The following is a 19261-nucleotide window of genomic DNA, read 5'->3' on the forward strand; positions in this document are numbered from 1 at the left end:
GGGGGAGTTTGGCACATCCTCTAGACTTGTGCGGGCTCCCTCCAGGGGGACTGGGGAGAGGGGGAGAAGCCTGCCAGCCAGCAAGGGAAACCAGTGCCCCACCTCCACTGCTCAGGGGTCCCCAGGGCTCATGTAGGGATCCACATGGAGAGTGGGACTCCAAAGGCAAAGGGCCACTGCAGGAGAGGAGCTCTGGCTCCCCCCACCACCAAAGACGCTGGCAGGGGGCTCCTGTTCCGCTGGCAGGACTGACCCCTCCTGGGAAGAAGCCAGCCACAGAGAAGGCTCCGCCCCCAAGGAGCCAGGCACCCCATCTCCCGGGAGATTTCAGCAGGTAGAACCCAACCAAGGGGGGGCCTGAGAAGAAAGAAGAGGACCCACCCTTGGCCCTACTGTTCAAGATGCCCCAGAGAGACGAGGGGGGAAATCTTGTGTCCCCACCCCACCCCCACCCCCCGCATATTCTGGAGAAGAGCTTTGAACCAAGACTTGGAATTTTAAACTGGCCTGGTCTGAGTTTTAATAGCTAGGAGAGCCTGAAATGTGCTGGGATGCTCCCCACTCGCCACCCCCCCGACCCCCGACATGAAGACCCAGTGGGAAGCAGGGCTTGGCAGAGCGTGTCAGGATGAAGCAATTAGAAAAAGTAAGATGGGTTCAGTTTGGAGCCCACCGACTTGAGATTCCCAGTCAACTGTGCTGTGCTGTGCTTAATTGCTCAGTTGTGTCCGACTCTTTGTGACTCCATGGACTGAAGCACTCCAGGCTCCCCTGTCCTTCACTGTCTCCCAGAGTTTGCCCAAACTCATGTGCATTGAGTCGATGATGCCATCCAACCATCTCATTCTCTATGGCTCCCTTCTCCCGCCCTCATTCTTTCTCAACATCAGGGTCTTTTCCAAAGAGTCGGCTCTTCACATCAGGTGGCCAAAGTACTGGGGACTTTGAGAGCATAGCAAAAATCCTTCCCCTCTGGGAGCTTACATTCTAGTGGGATGAAAAAGAGGTTCACTTGAACAGAGAAATCCTGCAGTCTGACGGATGGTAACAAGCAGGGGGCACAAAGAGTATGCCAGGGAGAGGGTGGCGATATGAAATAGGGAGTCTAGAAAAGATCCTCCTGAGAAGCGGACTTTTCAGCAAGATCTGAACGAGGGCAGAGCGTCTAGCCCCCTCTCAGTGTGGTTGGTTCATGGGCCCCTTAGAAGTGGAAAGTCCACTTTCCACTTTCTTTACATGGTGGTTGACACTGGGACTCAGCTGTATGCATGGATTCCTGGGGGATCTGAAGATGAATGGGACTCAGCGTCTGCCCTGGGATCAACTACAAGCCATAGGAGAGAAAGATGAGCCAGGACTTCACTTCTGAACCCCAGTGGTGCCCCAAAGCACCAGCACCAGTTCCCCCACCATTGTGAAGGAGGAGCACAGGAGCTGAGCACTTCTCCCAGTGTCTTTGAGACATTCCCTCCCCTCCACAGTTTCCTTCCTTCTGCAAGGAGTGGGCTGGAAGCAGGCATATGGCCTCTTTCTATTCACTTCTGGCTCTGTGAGGCTGACCCCTCTACGGTAACTTTTGCAGCCTGCTGCCATCGCTTGCTGCCCCTCTACCAAGGGGGCAGAGAAGCCCAGGTGCCTGGAGGGTGGAAACACAGTGGGGCCTGTCGTGTTTTGGGGTGATCACTTATAAACGTAGACCCCAGTTCCAACATGGGCTCTCAGGCACTTTGCCTGCTGAGTCCTTTGTTGGGGTCCCACCATGGACAGGTTCCCCATTCAGATGTGGATGGGAGGCAGCCCCAGGGGGTGTCCCTGCGCCCAGTGGTTCACCCCCTGACACTGACACATGAGCACCAGCCTGTAGTTTTCTATGTTTGGGAAAAGGGCCTTGGTTAGATGGTCTTCTGAAGGAGACTCAAGAGAGCAGGAGGCTACCTGCTGTAGCTAAAATACATGCATCTGATGCTAAAATGTGTCTTTCTTTAGGTTTCTTCTTCTTCTTTTTTTTTTTAAACACATTTTGGCTACACTGAGGCCTGTGGGATCTTAGTTCCCTGACCAGGGGTCAAACTCATGCCCCATGAGATGGAAGTGTGAAGTCAACCACTGGATTACTCGGGAAATCTCAGGACATGTATTTTAAAATGATATATTGAAAATTAAAAAATTTCCAGTCCCAAACAGAGATAAAAATCAGCACAAATTTAGTGGAGCCCAGGAGGGGAGCTGAGAATCATGCCACCGCAAATCTCTTGGAGGAGTTTTGTGCATCCTGAAGCTGCAGAGAGAACCCTTTGGTTCTGCACCTGGATCCATCGCAGCGCAGGGCCCTGTTGTATACTGGGCATGGCTGAGGCTGTGCTTTCAAAGGGCTCAATCAAGTCTTGTGGGCAAGAAGTATTTCCAGGGACCTTGCAGGGAAACACTCGATGCCAGCCAAGGAAGAGCATTCTGGAAAAAGGGAAGCACACATGCAAAGGCCCTGAGGCATGAAGCAGGGTCCCCCTTGTGGGGGGGGGTGTGTGAAGCACGAATGAGGTGTGAGGGGCACCCAGCAGGTGAGAGGTTGGAGAGAAGGACAGAACAAGAGCATGGAGCACACAGACCCAAGAAGTTGGACTTCTTCCAGAAGGAAGTGGGAAACTGGAAGGTTTTTAACACAGTTGACTCACCTGGATTTCCACTTTAGAAAGATCAGCCTGGGGGAACTGGAGGAGGGAGTGGGAGAGGAAGTACTCTTAAGGAGACCTGGTCAGAGATGTCCCAGTACTCTGGCCAAGAACTGATGGTGAAGACATGGACACAAGGCTTTATCTACCTCCAGGGTTAATAAAAACTTCATATTTTCAGCCCAACTTGGAACTGTCTTCCCCCATGCCCGCCCCTTTTCCTCAGAACACCAATTGATCTTTTTTTTAATGTGTTATCCTTTATTTACTTTAGAGACAGAGAAAACACAGAGAGAGTGACTTCTTTGGGTTGCAAATAGTGATGGAGCCAGGATTAAGAACTCAGTCTTGCCAGCCCTCAGTGGATTTTATGATATTTATGTATACAATGCCCGCTCACTCTTCCGCTCTGCCAGTAAACAGAGCTGATAAATATGAAGAGGACAGCAGCTGAGAGCTCGCTTCCATCCTAAAAAGGCAAGAGGACTGGGAAGGCTCGTTAGGAGAAAATATTGAACAGCCAGTGTTTGAGTTTTACCTGTGATGTGAGGGGAAAAATAGTGCATTTTTGTACTATTTTGTATAAAAAACCATTATGTAACTGTTCTAGGGGTGGACGGAGTGCCTCAAGAATGGAGCATGGAGGCAAGTGACCAAGAGAACAAAGACAGTGTCAGTTCCTAGGGGGCAGGAAGCACATTGGATACTGCTGTGGGTCCTCTAGAAGCATCTGGGGTTTAGTGGAAAGGACACTCGTTTCAGAAGAATGGAATTAGAATTGCTGCTGTGTGTCTGTAGGCACAGCACTCACCCTCTCTGTTGGCTAGTTTCCCTGTTATCAAATGGGGATGACAGCATCAACCTTACCTATTATTGTGTGCAGATTAAGATCTGTAAAACCTCCTTCTACAAGGCATGATATGTAAAAAGTACAGGTGATTTCCAAAGTTTCTTTAATGGCTTTTTTTATGAGCATGAAAGTAATGTATGGAACTTACCTGGTGGTCCAGTGATTAAGACTTCACCTTCCAATGCAGAGGATGCAGGTTCGATCCCTGGTCCAGGAGCTAAGATCCCACATTCCTTGAAGCTAAAAAACCAAACCATAAAACAGAAGCAATATTGTAACAAATTCAGTAAAGACTTGTTTAAAAAAAAAAAAAAAGGAATGTATGGTTACTGCAAAAAAAAAAAGTCAAAAACTACTAAAAAGTATAAAGAAGAAAATGGAAATTACTCCCAACTCCTTCTATCCAGAAATAGCCACCATTAACATTCTGGTGTGTGTACTTCCGTCCTCTTCCCTTTGCTTATAAAAATACATACATTTTTTAAAACCAGAAATGTGATATGCTATTTGAAATGGTTCTCTTTTCGCTTAAAAATATCTTGTGGACATCATTTCAGGACAAAAAAATACAGTTTTATGTGATCGTTTTGTTTCTTTCTAAATCGTGAAAATGTTAGACACAAAAATAAAGAGAACAGTGTAACGGACACTCATTTACCCATCCACCAGATTCTGAACCTGTAAGGTTTTGCCTCCATTGCTTCATCCTTATCCCCCCTTACAAGCCATTCTCTTCTCCAGGGGATCTTCCTGACCCAGGGATCGAACCCAGGTCTCCTGCATTGTAGGCAGATTCTTTACTGCCTGAGCCTCTAAGGAAGCCCCTTATTATTCCTGTAACAGTTTAAACCAAATACCTACCCTCCTGCTGTGTGTCTCTAAACCAATCTCAAGGTCATTATCACACTTGACAGAATTAACAGTCATTCCTCACAAGCACCTAATGCCCAGTCAGGATTCAGATTTCTCCAATTAGCTCCAAAAGGTTCTTTTCCAGTTGGTTATCACATGGTCCTTTTAAATGACCCCTCGTGGCTGGAGACCAGGTCTCCAACTTGTCACTCATGAAAAGCACGGAGGGCAACATCTTTTTGCACATATTCGTGGACCCCTGTCCAATTATTTCTACAGGACAAATTCCTAGAAGGGGACTTTCCAGGTCAAAGCCTATGCACTATTTTTAAGGCTTTTAATAGCATTTGACAAATTGCCCTCCAGAGAAACTGTACCAATTGACACTCCCACCAGCAGGGACTGGCACCCTGGAAGGTCTTGTGTTGTTAATGAAAGGAAATTAAGGGGGGAGAAAGCAGGTGGGGAGAAGAAGCGGGGAAGGAGGAGAGGGCTGGAGTGAGAGCAAGCAGACAGTGCTCTTGGTGGTCCCTGGGGACTAGCCCGCCTGCTCCTGAGAGCAGCAGAGGGAGGCAAGGGTCCCAGCCCACCAGTGACTCAGCAGATTAAGTCCTAAAGCAACGATTCCATCAAGACTGAGAGCAAAGCTGGAGCAAAGACTCTTCGATCCATTCTAATTAGGAGCTGCCTTTCCAGAGAAATCAGGAACAGGCTGCCACGGCTGAAAGCAGAAAAAAAAAAAAAAGGAAAAGGAAAAAAAGCAAAACTGCAGCCCAGCTGTGTTTGTCTATTTTCCGAAAAATCCCAAGAAAGAGCTCCATCCACTGTGCGCACAATCCAGGGAGCCCGTTCTGAAGGTTACAGAATGCAGCTTGGGCCAAGGATCTCCATCCCCAAAGGGTGGAGGGGGAATACTTTCTATTCTTGCCCTTGCTCGGGGCAGAGGAGGAGGACAAGGAAGTGGTAGGCTCTTATCCTGCTTCTCCTTCTTCTTTTTTGCTGTAGCTTAAAACTTGCAATCTATTTCAGGTTTGAGAAGAGGAACTAAAATTAAGATCACATTTGAGGCCTGGCTCTACATGCAAAAATGGAGACCAGGCTGGTTCTGGCTCTTGCAGGCTGGGCTACATTGGAGGTTTGCTTTGTAGGCAGAGGTCGTGACACTCTGCTTGCCTTTGACTCTGCCCTTCCTGTTTGCACTGTACTCTTCCCACATGGAATACAAGCCTTCAAAGAAGGACTTGTTCAAGGGTCAGTGCTAGCCAAGCTTCAGTGATAAAGCCATTCCAACTGTCAGCATGGGGTATCCTAACATCAGAACTGCAGTGGGTTCATGGTTCAGAACTTCCTGGGGTGCTGTTTCATTTGTAAGATAGTGTTTGTTTTATTTTTTCTAGTTTTTAAAATATTTATTTATTTGGCCATGTGAGGCCTTAGTTTTGGCATTAGAGAACTTCGTTGCATCATATGGGATTGTTCATTGCAGTGCACAGACTCTCTTAACTGTGACCCACTGGCTTAGTTGTCCCGGGGCATTTGGGGTCTTAGTTCCCTGGCCAGGGTTTGAACCCATGTCCCCTGAGGATGCCTAACCACTGAACCACCAGGGAAGTCCCAAGCTGGTGTTTAAATTAAGAGCACATGGGATCCAAACCATGGTGGATTCTTGCTGGTATCGAAGGATGTTTTCAAGCAAAGATCAAGAAGCAGCTTTATGAACAACCTATCGGCAATGCACACACGTCACCGTCTTATTTTGTGTGCCAACTCTGTGAAGCAAATGCTTTGCATCCAACTTCACATGAATGTAACATGACTCCTGGCAGGCAGAAATCAGATCTTGAACCTGCCTTCCCTCCCACACAGGCCTCCTTCCATGGTCTTGGGCTGCCTTCTCGGCATCTGCGAGCCTTGTCTACCCCATGCCTCACCCCAGATTCTAACAGCAGCTCCCTTTCCCAAATGTGCCAGGGCACAGGCGCCAAGAGGAGGGCCTGGCGGGGACACAGCCCTGTGTGCCCCTCTTGGTGCCAGGACCCCCCAAATCCCCTTCAAACCTATTACCTCTCACCCAACCTTCGCACTAGGCAACCCAGGAGGATAAGGCAATGTTCCAGTTTTGCCGTGGAGGACACAGTAGGCCTGTGACCTTGCTTTCGAATGCAGCTTTCCAGGAACATCCATAGCTGCTTTCGGAGATCTGTGAATCTCAGGATACACCTTGGGAAGCTCGGGTCCCTCCCAGCCAGCTCCCTTCAGCTGTTCTAACAGCTCTCTGTTCTAACAGGCAGAAGGTGGTAACAACTCTGAGAAGAAGAGCATGGGGCCAGGCACCTGCCCATGGCGTTCTAGGCTCTGGAGTCAAACAGCTCTGGGTTCAGGTCTCCACTCAGGCTGCTTGTCACAGAGCAACCTTGAGCAAGTCACTTCACTGCTCTGGGCCCTGTAACATCACCTCCTTGAATGGTTGCTAAGGAATCAGGTTATGATGGAACTTCTGAAATGCTCAGCCCATGTTGGGACAATCCCTGTTCAGGCTTTACTGGTACTGTGGTTGCATGGTCCCCATTCATGACACTAGTGGTAAAGAATCCAAGTACCAATGCATAAGATATAAGGGATGCAAATTCGATCCCTGGGTTGGGAAGATCTCCTGGAGAAGGAAATGGCAAGCCACTCCAGTATTTTTGCCTGGGAAATCCCATGGACAGAGGAACATGGAGGGATACAGTCGATGGGGTCACAAAGAGTCAGACACAACAGAAGTGACTTAGCATGCACACACGGTCCCCATCCTGAATCATCACAAGAAGTTGAATCTGCTGCCCTCCACCCTTCATCCAAAGGAGCTCTGGGGCTGGGCAGCCTGGATCCCCTGTAAATAACCCCTGAGAAGTGATTTTCCATGACCCAGAGAATAATGGATAGAGAATGGATGAGGGGCCAGGAGACCCAGGTTCAAGTCCACCTCTTTCTCTCATTGAGAGGGCCTTTGCCCCAGAGGCTTCTATAATGACAAGGTTGGACTAATGATCCCTAAGAGTCTTCACTGTTCTAATTTCTTTGGCTCTCCTTGTCCAGAAGGCAGACAAGAAGGGCTCAACAAGACACTCTGGACACAGAGTGGATGCATCTCCAACAGCCCTGGTCTTTTGAGCACCAACCACGTGCCAAGCCCTGTTTTAGTTACAGGATCTTCAAGGCTGAACAGGAAGACTTCCCTGTGGTCCAGTGGCTAAGACTCCCAATGCAGAGGGCTGGGGTTCAATCCCTGGTCAGGGAACTGGATCCCAGAGGCCACAACTAAGAGTTCACATGCTGCAACTAAAGACCCCACACGCTGCAGCTAAGACCCTGTGCAGCCAAATAATTAAATAAAAATGCACATTTTTTTTAAAGTTTGAACAGGAAACATGAGGTTCACCTCATGAAGCATACAATCTAGTAGGGTAGAGAGAGAATAAGGAAATTAACAAACAAGTCGTAAAAGCTGCTTGAAGGAAAAGACTGGAATCTCTGAACAAGACTGCAAAGGAGGCTTATTTTAGATTAGGGAGAAGGTTGTCTGGCAAAAACCTCTCTGTTGAAATATGAAGAGATATGAAGGGGTAGGAGTTGGGTGTGAAACGGGGAAATTGCATGTTAACCAGAGGGAGCAGCATGTTCAAATGTCCCGAGGCAGAGAGGAATAGCAGTTCCAGTCCCTTAGCCCTTCTCAGCAGAGCTTCCTTCTTGGCCCTCACTCTCCCAAGGTTTCCACATGAGGGGACTCTCACCCCTAAGAGAATGGGAGGATACCAGATATGGGGGAACAGATGTTCAGGTATGGGCCTTGAGCTAAGGCGGGGGTGCCCACTCTTTCCTTTTGGCCTGGGCAACCCTGGGGCTGTGCTGAATGGACCCATCACCAGGCCCATCTACAGGATGCAAAATCAGGCCTGAGAGAGGCCTCCAGTCGGGGGTGAAAGACAGAGAGAGAGAGAAACATGCGGAGCAGGGGAGGCTCCAAGACCCCTAGACTATAATTGGGCAGGGTGGAGAGGCACCTTCCTCTGCCTGAAGCTCCCGTTGCATAGATGGAAAGATAATACAGGAATCGGATGTTCTGGCCCATAGCCTGGGCAGGGCACAGCCCCAGGCAGCCTACATACCATGTAGCCCCCCAACGGGCAGAGTGTGCCCATTTGAGGGCTGAGGACACCAAGGCCCAGGGAGGTGAAATGCTCATCCCAGCCCCACTGTCAACCTGGGGTGGGGAGGCAGAGGAGCCCCTCCCTAGCATCTCCCCTGTGCCTGGCCTCTCCTCCTTCATCTCTCTTAACCCTCACCAACATCTGTTCAGGTGGACGTGTTTTGGCTTATTTTTGTTCTTCTTGTTGTTCAGTCACTCGGTCATGTCTGACTCTTTGTGACCCCATGGACTGCAGCACACCAGGCTTCTCTGTCTCCACTATTTCCCGGAGCTTGCTCAGACTCATGTCCATTGAGTCTAATGACGCTGTCCAACCATCTCATCCTCTGTCGTCCCCTTCTCCTCCTGCCTTCAATCTTTCCCAGCATCAGGGTCTTTTCCAATGAGTCAGTTCTTTGCATCAAGTGGCCAAAGTATTGGAGCTTCAGCATCAGTTCTTCCAATGAGTATTCAGGATTGATTTCCTTTAGGATGGACTGGTTTGATTTCCTTGCTGTCCAAGGGACTTGCTGTCAAGAGCCTTCTCACCTGGCTTATTTTACAGGTGAGAAAACAGGCTCAGAGAGGTAAAGCCAATGACTTAGTTTAGTCAGAAAGTGGAACTCACCTAGAATCTGTGCTCTTTTGGTCACTAAGAAGCAGCCCAGATGGGAAAGCAGGTACCCAGGAAGGACACCGTGGCTAGGAATGTGCGAGGACAGCTGGCAGGGAAGCTGCCTTGAAGAAATTGATCCACATAATAAACACTGAGGATTGTTAATCAGCTATACCCCAATACGGGCTTCCCTGGTGGCACAGATGGTAAAGAATCTGCCTGCAGGAGATCCAGTTTCGGTCCCTAGATCAGGATGATCTCCTAGAGAAAATGGCCACCCACTTCCCCAGTACAAAATAAAATGTATAAAAAAAAATAAAAATAAACACTGTGGGCTTTGGGAGTTGAAGAAAGGGCCCCCCCCCCCACAGGGAGGATGGAGCAGGGGTTATGAAGTGGTAGGGCTGGGGGGACAGATAATAGCCCAAGGTCACATTGACAGGACCAGGCGCACAGAAAGTCTTCAAATGTGAGTTCCCTTGACCTCCCCGAGGGGGTCCTGCTGCCACCACAGGCCACCCAGTGAGGGCCTCCCTGTGTGGTCAGACACTCCCCCAGGGTGGCCTGCACCCCTCCTGCACTCTCTCCTGACACCCTCCCACCCTCCAGTTCTCTGTCAGCTGCCCCAGAGCCCCCGGGATCCATGTCCCGCACACCCAGTGCTGGACGCCTGGCCCCATGTCACCTCACACCTCACCCTGCTGCACGGTGCCCCTGGCCAGTCAAGGTTGTCACCTTCTCCGTGACAGTAGCAAGGGCAGCGGGGCCCAGGGGAGGGCAAAGATGAACAAGATGGGACCGGCAGACCCTCCGACCCCGTTCAGACCACACTCACCATCTGCTCAGCCAGGCTCGGGCCGCACAGGGCACTGGGGCAGAAACAGCCGGCACCAGGCTGGCCACGTGCTGGCCTCCAGGGCCTGCCCAGTCAGGAGGCCTGGCTGGCCTTTCCACCGCAGCTGCCAGCCCTGACTGGGTTGTAGGGGTGCCAGGCTCCAGCCCAAACCCTCCCCGATGGAAGTCCCGGGGGTGGGGGCAAGTGTGACCTAAGTGGGTGGGAAAGGGAACGGGGAGAGTGGAGCTGAGACCCTGAATGTCTTGTTCCCCCGAGACGAATGCTGCAGACTAGGCACAGGCAACAGGGTCCTCTCTGATGCCCTGATACTCCCTGGCCTTCAAGGTGTCCCCCAGAGCTCCAGAGACCCATGAGAGAGCTCAGTGCCCCCAGAATGACTGCCAGAGCCCCCACCCTTGCCTGGCATCTTCTGGAGCCCCTCTAAACCTGATTGGCCTCCGTCACCATAGTGATACAGTCCCCAGCATCAATCAGAACATGTCACCCATCTGCATAAAGCCTTTTGAAGCCCTCCTATGTCCCTAAGTTAATGACCCAAATCCCTGTCCTAGCCTGCACACCTGTCTCACTTGTCCCATCATATCCCATTTCAGACACACACACACACACACACCACTGTTTGTGTTTCAGTTTCAAAGACCTTCTTTCAGTTCTGTGTTTGCAACTCTTCTGTGCCTCAGTTTCTTCATCTATTAAATGGACTACTTAATAGTGTCTTAATTTTGGTTAATCCAAAAACAGCCACGGAGACAAATGTTCAGGAGCAAGTACTTATTTTCGAGGTGACCTCAGACACACGGTGTGAGGGAGGCAGTGAGAGAAGGGGGGAGAAACACTGAGGAAGTGCATATTGGTGGGGGTACCCCTGTGGCATGGGCCCTCTGAGTCGCCTGGGAGCCTCTGAGAGTCAGTCTCCAGCTGCCTTGGAATTGCCTACCAAGGAAGAGGATGCTGGAATATTTATCCTCCAATTCCCATCAGTTGGTGAGGGCAGTCCTGGGAAGTGCCGACTCTGGCATGTCCAGCCAACAGAAGCTACCAGCAAGTACGTGAACTGTCCTCATGGGTCCCCTGGGGTAGGCAGAAGCTATCTGGGCAGGGCATTCATGGCTTCTGCAAGTTGCAAATATCCGTCTCACGGTATTATGCAAACTAACTGACATAATACATGTAAAATGCTTAACACAGTGCCTGGCACATAGTGGGTACTTAGTCTGAGCTATAATAATACTAATGTCATTTTGTTGTTGTCGTGACTGACATAAAGCTCTCTCTGATCTCAGGGCCTTTGCCCAGGCTGTTTCCCCTGCCTGGCACACTCCTCTGCTCATCCTTCTTCTACCTGGTTAATGTGTGCCTTTGCCTCAGGTTACAGCCCAAACGTCACCTCCTCAGGGAAGCCCTCCCTGACCACTGAATGATATCAAATCTCTCCCTGAGATGTGCTCAGAGCAGCCACTTCATCTCTTCTTTCAGGGCATTTAATAATGGTGTCACCTTAAATTTAGTTGCACGATTGTAATTCTCTGATTCTCTGCTCATTTCTGGTCTCTTCCACTCAACTGCAAGTTCCCTGAGGACATAGGCTGGGTCTGTTTTGTTCACAAAGACATGCCCAGGGCCCAGCATGGGGTTACTGTGCAGGAGATGCTGGAAAATAAACTGGAGTAGAGAGAGGAATCTGAGTAGGGAAACAGGCACAGAATGAGTAAACCACAGTGATATCCGTGCCAGATCAGAGGTATTTACAAAGAGCTCTGGGAGCATGCAAGAAAGACAGGTTCATCCCTTTCTTCACTATCTGTCTCTAGAACACTTATTCTGTGCTACGCACAGACGCTGTCCCAGTCCTCAGAGAACTTATCGTCTCATGGGAGGGTGGGGCCATGGAGAGAGATTCATGCAGGGAACAAAGCCAAGGAGGAAAGGAGACACAAAGCTGTGTGCCAAACCCACCCTGCTTCATCTTCCTCCTGAGCACCAGAAAGACTACATTTCCCAGGCTCCTTGCAACTCGGAGGGGTCACGTGACCAAAGCGAGGTGCAACACTTCCAGTCCTGGCCTGTAGAAACCTCCCCACAAGTCTTCCCCATTCTCACAATAGGCCTACAGAACCCCTAAGCAAGAATCAGCAAATGTTCTCTGTGAAGGCTAGAGGGCAAGCATTTTAAGTTTTGTGGGCCAACCAGTCTCTATAGCAGCTATGTAACTAATGGGTGTGGTTGTGTCCCAATAAAACTTTATTCACAAAAGCAGGTCCTAGTCTGCCAGCCTGTCTTCCAGGATGGTAGAACCACTAGACAGAGGAACTGAACTCCCCTGTAACTACGTAAAACAGAGCTCATCTACCTCACCCCTATCAACTTGGACGCAATTGTGCTCTGACTGAAAACCTGCTTCCCATCTTGTCAACCAACGCTTCCTCTCCAACTCTCTAGCCCCGAGGTTTTGTATACTCTTGTTCTGTTTCATGTTCTCTGTTTCCATTTTCAACAAACAGCCAATTCAATTTCCCAGGTGGTCTATGTCATTCACTTTTTATTTCTTTGTCCCGTTCATCCCATTCTTCCTCTTTCACCAGCTTTCTTCCAGGACTCTCTCTCTTCTCTGTTCCATCCATTTACTGCTGTTTCTAAGACTTCCATTTGTTCTTTTCCACATTTTAGTCCCTCTAACCCTGTTACCTCCCCTAGATCTCTTTTGCTAATTTGTCTTCTCTGCAAGTTTTAGCGTCTTTCCTTTTTCTTGCCCATTTCTCATCCATCTTTCTCATCTCATCCACTCTCACTCTTTCAAATGTGTGAACCTCTGTCTCCCTCTCTCCCCCTCCCAGCTCCTCCCTGCGTTTTCTCCTTTCTTTTCTCCCTCAAACTGGGTTGTAAATGCCGTCCGCCTTGGAGCAGGACACGCTGTAAAGCTGAGGTTCCCGGAGGGCCAGGTTGTGATCATTTTATTTTTACAACGTCCTTGGATGGATCGAGGTGTTTGTGCAGGGTGGGGTCGCATGCTGGGTGGGAGGGGACCAAGACAGCGAATAGCACTTGCAATTAATATAGGTCAGTTGCTGAGCAGTGTCCCAGGGGTCCCAGGAAGAAGAGAACCTCGTCATCTAGGACCGGCTCTGCAGAGGTGGCCATGGTGCTGTCTCCGGGAAGCTGCGAGAAGAGGACCTGGACCGATGGCATGAGAGGGAGACAGGAGGACTGCTCTTTTGGAACCAGAGGGGCTCCTCCTGCTTCCTCTTGGGTCCTGGGAGCACAGGAGGGCCTTCTAGGGCCCAGTTCTTCAGACAGGAGGACCAGTCCCTGATGACTGCCTGGTGGAGGAAGCAGCCAGATTTCACACGACACGCAGAGCATCCATCTCCTGCCCAGCTCTGCTGCTGTGCTCTTGGACCAACTGCTTAACTTCTTTGGTCCTCAGCGTGCTCGTCTGTGCAATAGGAGAACTGTCACCCCCAGAGCCATCAAGGACTTTTGTAAAATGGGGAAGAAGCAGCATTTCATTTATATCCTCACTCTTCCAGGTCCTTCCAAACTTTGCCACATCTCACCTGCAGCCTAAGAGGCAGCCCAAGTTACCCTCCTTTTTCACAGATGATGAAATCAAGGTTTAAATGTCCTGAGGGCTGAGCTAAGTGAGATTAGAGATCTGAAAGGAGCTCTGGAACTTCTCCTGGTTGACAACTGCTTTGGGGGCAGATTGCTTCTCCTGGGCTCTTTCTAGCTCAGGCCTGGAAAGGGAGGTTTCGGGCAGCCTGGGGACACGGCAGGAAACATCTTCATTTGTTTAACTGGACCTGTTGTTTCAAGTGCCTGTCGTGTGCTGGGCGGGGAACAGGGATATGACGGTGGGCAGAGTAGACAGGGCGTCTGTCCTTACACAGCTGACATTCTCAGAGGGAGACAGACACCCAGAAAAACCGAACATCATACACACATGGAATCACCACAGCAGATTGTGCAGGGTGGAGAAAACAGAGTGCTGCAAGACAGTAAAACCAAGGGACCTAATTTAGAGAGGAGGCAGCAAGGAGCATCCCCGAGAAAGTGTGTGTTGCAGTCCCAAGGAGGAGCAGGTGTTGCCCTGCTCCTTGCCCTGAGTGAAGAGCATGAGAAAAACATGTTCCAGGTTGAGGAGTGAGCATATGCAAAGAGGCAGGAAAGAGCACATGATGGTGAAGGAACTGAAAAATGTCCAGGGGCCTGAAGAGAGAAAGCTAAAGGCAGGGGCAGCGGCAAGAGGTAGGCCCTAGAGGGACAGACGAGGCCATGTCACACAGCAGACTGGGAATATATGTGAACCTAGTTTTAAGTAAGAACTTGACATGAGCTGACTTCCATTTCAAAAAAAATCCTTCTGCTTTCTGTGCAGAGAAGATACCACAGAGGAAGGAGTAAGAGCAAACAGAAGACCCCTACGAAACATCTAAGCGAGAAATGATAGTAGCTTAAATAAAGAAAATACTCAGACCTTTACAGTTTGTAAATCTCTCTCACTTGTCCCTGGGAGATTAACATGTTTGTGCCCATTTGACAGATGAGAAAATTGAGTCTTTAAGAGGTTAAAATGATTCTATAACATGACTCATCTAGGGAGTGTTAGACTCTGGATTGTAGGTCCAGATATTCCCAGGCCCAACCCAAACCTCTTTCCTTTCTATCATATGGTCCTAGAAGAGTTAAAGATGTGTGCCAAATGAGTGTCAAAAAAATCAGTGGTGGGACCTTAGAAATGTGCCATCTGTGGGCATCCTCCTCGTTATTTTCAGATGTTAAGATTCCTAAATCTTCCTAAATCTTGGTTTAATCTGTGAGATGGGGACGATGACCTGCCCTTCCTTCCAGGGCTCTTATGAAAATTCAGTGATAATGGAGATAAAGTACTTAGGAGAAACTCTGGCACACAGGAGGGGCTCCGTCCCTGTCAGGTTGTCAGGTCTCCTTCCCTTTGAAGAGGACAGAGGGTCCAGCCTACCCAGATTCAAGAGCTGGTGACATATGCCCACTGTCATGCCACTGACTGTGGGTGATGAATTTGACAATCAGGCATGTGGCATGCCCAGCACAGGCTCTGAGCACTGGCAAGAAGGCTGAGTCAGTCCTCTGGGTGAGTCTCCATGCTCTTGCCATGAATTTATAGAGGAAGAGCCAGTCCCACAGCTGCCCTCTGGCCAGGATATCTCTGCACAGCTTCCAGAAGCAAGACACCCATGGCTGATTCCCGATTCCCATCTCCTTCTATCCACATGCCCAGCTCTCAAGTGCAGCCAACCAGCAGATCTTTCCTGGGCCCAAGAAATGTGAGCATATGAGAACAGGAAGCCTGTCTCTACCCACAGGGGACTTCCTCATTATCACATGATGAATCCAGGCTTCCGTGGAGCCTCACTCCCCTGGAGAAGGGAATGGCAACCCACTCCAGTATTCTTACTTGCAGAATTCCATGGACAGAGGAGCCTGGCAGGCTACAGTCCATGGGGTCACAATGAGTCAGACACAATTAAGCAACTAATACACACACACACACACACACACACACACACACACACACACACACACACACACACACACACACACACACGAAGTCTTACAACAGAGTCTAAGGGTACAGGCTAGGTCAAGGGCTCAGAGCCACTTGACTCGCCCTGCTTTCTACTTCATACTCCTCATCCATGACACCCTCCCTCTCCACCCCCACCCCTGTCCAGAGGAACATCCCCCCGACCCCTAACACAGAGCCAGAGTCAGTGACAGCCAGGTGAAAGGAGCCTGTGTCCCTGGATGACCAGAGCGAGCAGAGCCCCCTCCCCCAGTTACTGAATGGACCCTGTGCAAGTAAAAATGTTCTCTGCTGGGCCTCTGTAACAACCTAGAGGGGTGGGAAAGCAGGGGATGCGGGAGGAAGATTCAAGAGGGAGGGAACATATGTACATCTATGGCTAATTCATGTGGCTGTACAGCAGAAATCAAATCAATGTTGTAAAGCAATTATCATTCAATTAAAAATAGATAAATTTTAATAAATGTTCTCTGTGCTAAATCACTGAAGTTTGGGGGGGCTGTTTCTAGAGTTACAACCCCCCTCACTAATTCTAGTAGCAACTGCAATCAGAGGCTGCAAAGTCAAAGTTGGTCAAGGAAAGTGGGTAGGTGAGCAGAAAGGGGGTCAGCGAGGGGATCCGGGGAGCACGGATGTTTATGTGATGTGCAGGGGATGAGCTGCCTGCAAGGGAGGCTGGGAGGGAGGAAGCCAGAGGTAGAAGGAAACTTCTAGTTGCTAAGGGAAGCAAAGGGTTTTAGGAAGGAAGAAGCATTAGAAGGTCATGCTGCCCTGAGGCCAGGGATTGAGGTCTGAAAGCGTTTGTTGGAATTAGTGACACAGAAGTAGCCACTTTCCTGGCTGAGAGCAGGTTAGTGGAGGGATGAGGAAGTGGATCTGAACCGAGACGATCACTGAAAGCCTGGCTTGAAAGCACTAGCTGCCGAGGGAGACAGACCGGCAGGGGATTTGGGGGTGCTCTTGTGCTTTAACTGGGGCACATTTACACGCCAGTGAGCAAGAGTCAGCTGGAGGAAATGGAGGTGTTGTTTAAGACGCAGGCTTCATTTTTGCTGTATCTGTGCCTTTCATCTCAGGCTGCCTCAAATCCTATTTGAAAGTAGAGTATAAATAAATGATCAAATAATAAGACATTGTTCATCCCTCGCCAGCTGGTGACCTTGAAAGGGTCCTCAGAACTGTTTTTGTCCTTATCTGGCTTGTTTTGCTCCATCTTTTGGAGCAAACAAACACTGACCAGGCCACCATCATGTGCCAGCCCCTGGGCCAGCTTGGGATACAGGGCCAAGCGCCCAGCTTCTGCCCTCAAGGAGCACACAATCTGATCATGCAATGGACATAACCCCAGGTGACAATGAAACATGAGCCCTGAGAAATGCACTCAAGGTACAGAAGTCATTCGGGAGAAGGAAGGAGTTTCTTAGGACTTAGGAGGGTAGGAGGATAATAGAGGACCTTCTGGAAGAGGCAACACCTAACCAGGACTTTGAATGACACCTAGGAGTCCATCAGGCTGAAAGAGGCACCATATGTGCAAAGGCCCTGCGGTATGACACAGCAGAAGCATACAAGGGCTTTGATCTTGGAGAAGCCTAAAAATGAGAACCAGAGTAGTTGAGATGAGCCTGGGAGTGGAGGCAAAAGCCAAGTCAGCAATTTTCCCTGCAGGATCACTTATTTCCTGGAGATTTTAACAATACCTTGTCCAGTAGAATGAACTGATGCTCTCGTCTCCAGTTTCAGGGAGAAAGTTAAAGATCAGAGGAAAGCTATGGGGATTCATTTTTTTTCCTTTCTACCCTCAATCTTTCCCAGTATCAGGGACTTTTCTAATGAGTTGGCTATTCAGATCAGGTTACAAAAATCCTGGAGCTTCAGCTTCAGGATCAGTCCTTCGTTCAGAGTTGATTTCCTTTACTATTAAGTGGCTTGATCTTCTTGCTGTCCAAGGGACTCTCAGGAGAAGAGGGTATCAGAGGATGAGATGGCTGGATGGTATCACTGCTGCAATGGACATGAACTTGGGCCAACTTCAGGAGATGGTGAGGGACAGGGAAGCCTGGCGTGCTGCAGTCCATGGGGTCACAAAGAGTCAGACATGACTGGGCAACTGAACAACATAGGAATTCATTCATAGAGGGGCCAGTCTGTGCCAAGCTGTGTTTCAGAAGCAAACAGGCAAAGAGCTTCACCCTTGAGGAGTCAACTTGCTGGTCTCAGGAGTCAGACATTAAGTGGCAATTCTAATTCACCTGAAGTAAATTGTATAAGATGTCGGAAGGTAATACTTGCAATGAAACAGGGAAAAAATAGGACAAGGTGAGGGGGGTTGGGAGTTTGGGGTGTGGGATGTGAGTGATACGATGGAGTGTGGCCAGGGATAAAGGGGATTGTCCAGCAGAGATGCAAGGAGGTGAAGGGTGAGCTATGTGTATATCCAGGGCAAGAAAAAGTGACCAGTGCAAAGACCTTAAGGCAGGAGTATGCCTACCCGTATGGCTGAGTATGGAGGATAGCCGGGGACTGTGAGATAGAAGGGAAGGTCACTGGCCCTGGAGCCCACTTCAAACCTTTGATTTTACCTGGAGTGAAATGGGTTGTCACCGCCCAAGCTTGGGCAGAGAGATGACACAGTCTAACTTATGTCTTCAAAGAAATCATTCCGGCTACTGTGTTGGGGATGATGGAGGTAGAGCCACACTGCGAACAGGAAGATCAATCAGGAAGCTAATGGGATGATCCAAGCAGGAGAGGCTGGTGGTTCAACCAGGGTGAAAGCAGAGAGAAGCGATCGATTCTGAATATAGGATTTCCTAATGGATTCGATGTGGGGGCTAAGAGACTGGACCATCAATGACTCCAGGGCTTATGGACAGAGCACGAGAGGATGGAGACATTAGGAATCAAGGTGAAGAAGCTGCAGGAGAGGCAGAGTCGGGGATGGAGGACACCCAGGGTTAGTGTATGTGGAGTCTGAGGTGTTGGCCAAGTAGCCCAGTGGGAGGAGAAGCCTGTGGGAAGGAAGGGTCCAGAGTGCAGGAGATGGCTCCGACTGGAGGTAGTGTCATCCATAGATAGAGGGCATTGGTAAGGAGAACACTGTTTGTCCCCAGAAGATTCAGATGCAATCCAGGGAGGAAACGAAGTCCCCACTGGTATCACAGAGTCAGGATGATTTTTAACAAGAAGCAGAATCAAAACTGTATTATAATAGGAAGGTGTATTTCTAGTGTCGCTCAAACTGCTGTCTATAAATAGATCAGATACTTCCTTTGCCTTAAAGGAAATCAGAAGAAACCACTGCTGAAGGAGGGACCCCAGGTGGAAACCAAGCACCATCACAACTACCCAGTAACATCCCTCAGCCTCAACTTACTCATCCATAATATGGGCATATGCCTCCTCATAGGAGTTTCTGGGAAGAGTAGCTATGACAATGTATGTTGCCATTAATTTTATGAATAGCACTGTCCTCTCATTGAGGGTCTGGCACATAGTAGGTGCTCAGAGCAGCAATGATTGCTGCTATTACCACACTGAGGATGATGTTGGTCACAGGGAGAAGGGTGAGTTGTTCCCTACTCAGCTGGGTTCTACCTGCCTATTGATGAGAACCAGCAGAACTGGGAAACAAGACAGTCAGTCCACAGCCCGGGGCCCCTGGAACACAACAGCAGAGCCAGC

At 49.5% G+C, this 19261-nt stretch overlaps 1 long non-coding RNA gene across 1 annotated transcript in view; it reads right to left on the reverse strand.

Moving 5' to 3' along the window:
- The window catches only part of LOC139030628 (uncharacterized), a 50608-nt gene that overhangs the window by 9322 nt on the left and 22025 nt on the right, over positions 1-19261 (reverse strand). The window contains exon 2 of the long non-coding RNA XR_011483020.1: positions 3668-3759. This is a non-coding gene — a long non-coding RNA (uncharacterized lncRNA). The remainder of the gene's footprint in view (positions 1-3667; positions 3760-19261) is intronic.

This window comes from Odocoileus virginianus, chromosome 23 (assembly GCF_023699985.2).
Source record: "Odocoileus virginianus isolate 20LAN1187 ecotype Illinois chromosome 23, Ovbor_1.2, whole genome shotgun sequence".
NCBI classification, from domain to species: domain Eukaryota; kingdom Metazoa; phylum Chordata; class Mammalia; order Artiodactyla; family Cervidae; genus Odocoileus; species Odocoileus virginianus.